Genomic DNA, 8,094 nt, shown 5'->3' on the forward strand with positions numbered 1-8,094 from the left:
TAAAATAATACTGGCTAATTTTAAAAATAACTCATGTATGCTGTTTTTGTATTAGCAGGAAAAGAGATTTACCAAAAAGAAAAAAACTCTTAAAGTGCGAAAGGTCCGAAAAGTGCAGAAAATCGGGAGAAAATCTAAATGATATCTTGCACAAAAAAACAACTTTTTACCTCCTACCTAGACTAATTCTGGCATTTCTCAAACTCTCAAACAAACACTCACTTTCCTTTGAAATCCATGGTATCCAATCTTTCGTCTTGCCACTTTTTTGATCAAAGTTAAAAGTTATAAAAGTTTCCTTCAAAATCGAAATTCAGAAGGACAAAAAAGATGCAGTGAAAACTGAAGTTACATCCCATAGAAAAATATCCATTTTTTCTATGTACACCTAACATCACATAAAATCAATCTCTAAACAGAATTTAGTTCAATTTTCCAAAATAAAATTAAGAGAAATATAAAGTCAAAGGCTTCTTTGAATGATGTGATCTCTTCGAACTTCAAAACTCAAATGTAGATTGCAACGTTTTGTTGACATTTGGACATTTTGACATTCGAATGTCTTTTTAGAATTCGAACGTTTTGATTGGCGTAGATTCGAATGCGCGCGAAATAGCATCGCAATGACTTCTTCTCGAAATGTCAAGAAATTCAAGCTGCATTCTCCGCGATGAAACAAATGGGGAAAAATTTGCTATATGAATAGAATGGAAATGAGAAACGATTCTAAAACAAGTTCTTAGAAGCAACTAAAAATCTTATTTGAATGATTGCCAGGTCCCTTAGATTACAAAAACGAACGATTAAAAAATATCAAACACTCAAATGGTTTCAATATGGTGTCATCATTTTTCGCTAGGAATCATCCTTACAATCACGGATAAAAGGTTTCATCCATTTTGTAAGCATGGAATTGCTATGCGAGAGCCTTAAGAGTAAGCTTTAAAGGGTACAAAAACGATAAATTAGCAATGGAGTCCCTGACAGGGTCCCAAAAAAAATCTCAAGTACATTTGAATGGGGTGATTAAAAAGTTTTTAATTTTAAATTTAAAATAATAGACTTGGACAATACCTATTGCCCCAATAATAAAAGATTACAATGAAAGATGCAACAAACACAATAAACAATGCAGCAATGGTTAGTCCGATCACATAGTCTTGAGGATTAGAAGATTGTGGATAAAATGTCATCCCATCTGTATCACGTTTACTCCTTAAATACTTGATTTCACTTTTGCCAACAGACCGCAGGCTTCTCATAAGTGTTCTAATGCTTTTCTGTTTAACGTATAGATAGCCTTCTGAAATGTAGTCTACGCTTCGTTTCTTTAGCAGGTGACTGGTGATGATATCATAGGTCTGTGAATTTTGATGTATTAATTTGTCAGTTTCTGAAGATCCTTTGACACATCCTACGGAGAAAGTCAACGTTAACCATACGTTTACAAGCAAACTGGCTCGCATTTCGTACTCTTTTCTGAACTCTTCTAATCTCTCACGTGCATGGATTATAAGGGATGTAAGAAAGTAGAAGCCTGCAAGTTCAGTAGAATTCATGCAATCATAATTCTGTTTTTTCACGATTTCTTGATAAGATTATTAGTGGCAGTTCTTTTTTAATTTTATATCATTGCGGTCGAAAGATGTAAAAGGTAGGATTACCACAAAAGGGGGCCTTAATAAAAGCGAACATGCAAAAATTATTCAATATATTCCCCAGAAACCTCCAAGTGTGATTGAAATGAATTTCTTTTAAAAGAAATCTTCTACATGATTCCCAAATGTATAATAGTAATTACTAAACTATTAATCATGGTAATGTTACTTCAATGAAATCGAAATAATAGACAATTCTTTGGGTGGGTTTACATCTAGGGGAGAATCGATTAAGGAATGCAATGATAATCGCACGATTTCTTTTGATTCCATCACGATTCCTTTGTAAGTCATAATTGATTTTCCCTAAGCTTTTTGGTTGGTTCAAATTTTATTACAGAATGCAAAAATGGTTTTTCTATATTCAACCATGAACATATAAACGACTGGACATCCATCTCCTTTGTCTTTTTGTACAAAAGGCTGCTAGCTTCGTTGCCGCCTCGTTAAAAGCATAAAATGAAACAATAGATTTTGATGATATACCACTTGGGAATACCTTGTTAACAACGTCAAAACTTCGACAAAATTCCCTGTTGTTATACTCTTCTTAAGCCTTTTATTAGAGCTAACTTTATTTAGCTTAGGTTAATTTTAGGAAGACAAATTAACGCCCGCAATACACCCTTCCGCCATCATGCTACGCACTCTAGAAGCCATTGCTCAAATCCCAGTATCACTATTTATACGCTTAGCCTTTCTTATTCTTGTGTTTTCAATTTGTTGGGATGACATGTGCAGCAGACCCAAGACCATGTTTTCAAGTGTCAAAGAAAAGTCCGGATAGTTAATTAAATATATCAAGAACTCTCGATGGATGTTTGTTCTGCTGGTCCTTACCTTACACTCTATGATTGCTGTTGGCTACTCTACTGCTGAATTCCTTCAAAAACAATAAACATTGCTGACTGATGACAACCAATCCAAGAAGCTCCCATCCACACACGTTTGTTACTTGCGTACTCTTTCTCCTCGAAGTCACAGTCCTAGATGCACCTGTCTTCACTCTCTTCCTTGGATGGTCTTTCAACAAAATGGAAAGTTAAGTGAACAGTCTCTTGTAAGTTCAAATTTCTATTCTCATCCTCCCCCCTCTCCAACATAATCAAATCTTGGTATCTTTTATGGTCTACTTTGATGGTACGTGTACGTCCCTGAGTTTGTTTTGCTGGTCATAGCACATGGGCAATCTTAGTCGTGGAAAGGAACCACATTAGGTTTGCGTACCCTTGCTTTGTTGATTTCAAGTTGCAATTTTTGTCTTTCATTACTCTGGGGGGCTTCTAACTATCCACCCATGGGTTCATACATCGTAAGTCGGGCAGTTGTTTTCACCCCATTTTGTTTTTCCCTTCCTTTTAATCCCCGGTAACGTCCAATGACGTTGATACATTAGCCATTTCATTATTCTAGCCTACGAACCTTTGGAAGCCTTGGTTGATAGCCCTGGGTTTCATGTGTTATCATCTTTTACCTTTTTGTTTTTAACTGGGGTTTTTAACTATCCACCCATGGGTTCATTTGTCAAGTCGGGCAGTTGTTTTTCACCTCATTTGTTCTCCCTTCTTTAATCCCCGTTGATATCCAATGGTGTTGGTTGATACATTGGTAATTATTTCAGCTTAAATGCACCTTTGGGAAATCTACTGGTTGGATGGGTTTATGTGTTATGTTTCACCTTTTGTTTTTAACTGGGTTTCTCACTATCCACCCATAAGTTCACTTTAAGTTAGGCATTTGTTTTTCACCCCTCTTTTGTTCATCCTATCATTCCTGTTGACGTCCAATGACGTCATGATGCATTGGTAATTATTTAGCCTATGAACTTTTGGAGACCTACTGGTTGGATAGCCCTGGGTTTCTGTGTTGTCATGTTTTACTTTTTTTTAACTGGGTTTCTAACTACCCACCCATGGGTTCACCTCCCGGGGGGGGGGGGGGTACTTGTGTGCGAGCCATAAGGGTACCTTTTCTCATTCCTCAAAAGTCTCTCAAAGGGGTACAAATTCAAAAGTTAGTCTCTGAAAGGGTCCCAAAATCACGAAAATCAAAAATTTCTCTCTCAAAGGGTCACGATTTCCAAAAATTTTGACCAAATTTGGTGAAAATCAAACCAAAATTTGGAAAAAATGGACCAAAATTTTGGAAAAAGTCCTCGCAAACCTAGTACCCCCCCCCGGGGTTCACCTGTAAGTTGGACAGTTGTTTTTCACCCTTCTTTTCTTCATCCTATCACTCATGCCGACGTCCAATGATGCATTATACATTGGTAATTACTTAGCCTATGAACTTTTGGGAACCTACTGAGTGGATAGCCCTGGGTTTCTGTGTTGTCATGTTTTACTTTTGTTTTTAACTGGGTTTCTCACTATCGACCCAAGAGTTCACCTGTAAGTTGGACAGTTGTTTTTCACCCTTCTTTTCTTCATCCTATTACTCATGCCGACGTCCAATGATGCATTATACATTGGTAATTACTTAGCCTATGAACTTTTGGGAACCTACTGAGTGGATAGCCCTGGGTCTGTGCTGTCATGTTTACTTTTGTTTTAGTTGCGTTTCTAACTATCGACCCATGGGTTCACCTGTAAATTGGGCAGTTTTTTTTTTTTCGTTTTTTTTTTCACCTGGCCTTTTTTGTTTGTTTTCATTCTATTATTCCTGGCGACGTCTAATGACGTCATGATACACTGGTAATAATCTTAGCCTATGATCCCATGCAAACCTACTGGTTGGGTAGCTCTTGGTCTTGTGTCGTCAAGTTTTATTTTGTCTTAACTGGGTTTCTTACTATCCAACCTTGGGTTCATATGTAAGTGGGACAGATATTTTTCTTTTCTTTCTTGTTTTCTCTTGCTATAATCCCTGGTGACGTCGAATGACGTCACGATTCAATGGTAATTATATTAGCAATGAACATGTGGGAATTTACTTGTTGAGATATGGGTTTTGTTTTTTTATTCGTTTTTTTTTGACACCTATTCTCTATACAGCTGTAACATAAATTGGGTCTGCAGACTTCACAATAAGTAGATTGCTTTTTTGGTTTCAGCTACCCTGGGACTTGGTTCCCTTTCTTTCCCTGAAACATACCCCACACTCACCATCCTCAAAGAATCTTATTATATATTTAGCAGATCCCTTGCATTAAATGTCCAAACAATTTTACCCTCAGATCTCGATTCAGGGTAGTTTTGAGGACGTTTTGGGGGTGTGGGTCCTTTCGGAGCCCCATACTCCTACCTAGTGGCTAGCTTATACAGTATCTACAGGCACATACATGTTAGGAGTAAAGGCTGTCCTCCTTACAGTCCACGCTCATAAGGGGGTCATAAGGTTGAGGAGTATAGGCTGTCCTCCTTACAGTCCATGCTCATAAGGTTAGGAGTAAAGGCTGTCCTCCTTAAAGTCCACGCTCATAAGGTTAGGAGTAAAGGCTGTCCTCCTTAGAGTCCACGCTCATATGGCTGTCCTCCTTACAGTCCACACTCATTTGACTGTCCTCCTTACAGTCCACGCTCATAAGGTTCAGGAGTAAAGGCTGTCCTCCTTACAGTCCACGCTCATAAGGTTAGGAGTAAAGGCTGTCCTCCTTACAGTCCACGCTCATATGGCTGTCCTCCTTACAGTCCACGCTCATTTGACTGTCCTCCTTACAGTCCACGCTCATAAGGTTCAGGAGTAAAGGCTGTCCTCCTTACAGTCCACGCTCATATGGCTGTCCTCCTTACAGTCCTTCGACAGGCCGTCATCCTTACGGTCTTAGGCGCTTAAGTTAGACCTCATATTGCATGGTACATCCCCAACATCAGCCCCAAAGCGAACAATATTTCACATTTATTTCATTTCACAGATTTCGGCAAATTTCAGTCATTTCAAGTTTACTATACTTTACTCATTTCGACAAATACACATTTCGGAACCTAATACACTTTTGTCATTTATTTGCCTCCCCAAAATCTCCACCTGTTTACACTGTTAACCATATTTCGACCCTCTGACGTAAAATTAATCTATATCATAACAAAGTTAACAGAGGCAAAATCATCGTCAGCTTGTCAAAACTTAGCCTGGGAATCCAAGCGTTAAACTTTGTTCACAGTCTAGTTTATGATATTTTTGCTGCTTGTTTAACGCTTGGCGCAGGTAACTCGCCTGCAGGGACATTTTTCCCTGCAATGCAGGTTCGGCCTGATTGGCCAGCTTTTGGCGTATTACTTAATAGTACTTTCGCGCGCATTTTGATATTTTTTCGATGCGCACGCATAATTCATGGAAAAAGCTGACTCTGCAGAAAAAAAGAAAACAAATGAAAATGAAAACATAGATTCATTTCAAAACAAAATGGCTGTTGGCTGGAAGTCTAAATATATGTCGCTGATGTTTTGATGTTTTTAGTAGTTTTGCAAGTCTTTAGAGCTTGTGAAAGAGTTTTTATGGTAAGTTAATTATGTGTCTTTGCCTGGGTTTCCAAAGTTCAGAAAGTCTGTCAACAAGGGTTCACACACAGACTGTTTATAACATTCTGTGTCAGACTAATCTACCTGCACCAAGCTTTATAATCTTAGAACTTTGTGAGGTGAGGTATTTTTGTTTTTTTCTAAGATTACGAGCTTGGACTCCAAGGGTAGTCAAAACTCCAACTAATATTTCTAAATTTTGACTTAAGTGTCTAATAATTTTAGAGAGTGTCACATTCTAATTTCGATATTCTTATGAAACAGGCTCTCAACTTTGGCAAGCTGTTTTTTTCAAGTCATAAAAAAAAATATTGCAGTGATAAAAGGGATTCAAAAGTATACACGCAGTTGAAATTTTGCATTTTAGAGTTGAAAATGTTGATAAAATATATTTCAAACTTGTTGTCTTTTGAAGCGAGCTTCGTTGCCGCCTGTATTTCAAAATTGGTATGAAAAATCCTTTGTCTTAAGAGGTACCCAAACTTACCTCTTGTAACAACGGCAATAACGAGGGGAAGATCAATTATGTTTATAAAAGAATTCGTAAAAGTGATTTTGAGCTTTTGTTTTATGTTCTGAATTGTTATCGACAAAATGAGTGTTAATCGATTCTCCCCTACAGATGTAAACCCACCCTTTACGTTATAATTCTCTATCACTGACTCTTTTTAAAAAGCGTTGATGACATTTCTGAGTCGTGTTTTTAATGACGCGAAAAAAATATCAACTTTGAACTTAATGCACGATCTTGGATTGTCGCCATGGTTACTTTTCTCTGCGTTGATTGCGCGCTGAATAGAATCTGGATTGGTCGGCACAGGTTGATAAATGATTTCGGCATGTGATTTTCACGGTACAAGTTTGCATTTGTTCTATTGGTTATATACCCACAGTGGAAGTGAGGTTAAACCATAGTCCGTATAAAAAACCCCGGTCTGGAAGCCTTTTGTTTCTTTCTATTGTTTCTTACTTGAACTTGCGTTGAGAAATTAGTTTGTTTTGCTCACTTTTTGATCATGTGACTAAATCTTAAACCAATTCAAAGAGGAGTATTTGGTAACGTGATCAAAAACTGAGCAAATCGATCTTTATAATCGTTATTAACAAAGGAAAAAGGAAAAAGTTAACAAAAAGTTACAACAATAAGCTTCCGGACCAGGGTTTTTTATACGTGCTATGGTTAAACAGATAAACAAATATTCTCCAAGTAAAAGTATTGAATGAAGTCAAAAAGGCAAGCACCTCGTACCCAGGGGTAATGATAGGCTACGTCATATCTTCCTTCGTTTCGAGCGTAAAACTCCATATTCCGTATAAAAAACCCCGGTCTGGAAGCCTTTTGTTTCTTTCCATTGTTTCTTACTTGAACTTGCGTTGAGAAATTAGTTTGTTTTGCTCACTTTTTGATCATGTGATTGGATATTAAACCAACCCCAAGAGGAATATTTGGTAACGTGATCAAAAACTGAGCAAATCGATTTTTATCTTTTGATATTAACAAAGGGAAAAGCTAACAAAAAGTTAAAACAATAAGCTTCCAGACCAGGGTTTTTTATACGGACTATGAAAACTCCCACTCTTCGGGATATGAGCACTGCTCTTGTTTTGAATATTGATATTCGCATGCGCACTGAGGATTTAATGAAACAATAGAGAGTTTCGAAACCTAAGCCAATCAGCTGTGCTTTAAACATTCTTTTATTTGAAATCTCTATTGATAAACATCTTTTGTGAAAGTTGTCTATTATGTTTAAGCCTATTAATAAGCAAATCCCGGTGGGGGTTACTAGTGGCCGCCTTTAACAGTGCCTATAGACCAAGAGTAAGGCCTAAAAGTCTGGAGCTGTCTATTGTATTGTGTATTGACTAGAGTAATGAGCTTTCTAACGTTGTGGATGACACCTGGATTTCGTCCCGTTCATATTCTGAAGTTGATTCACTTACTCTTAGGTGCCAAATAAACGGGGGGGTTCGAA

The sequence above is a fragment of the Clytia hemisphaerica genome, unplaced genomic scaffold, assembly GCF_902728285.1.
Source record: "Clytia hemisphaerica strain Z4C2 unplaced genomic scaffold, Clytia hemisphaerica genome assembly, whole genome shotgun sequence".
Taxonomy (NCBI): domain Eukaryota; kingdom Metazoa; phylum Cnidaria; class Hydrozoa; order Leptothecata; family Clytiidae; genus Clytia; species Clytia hemisphaerica.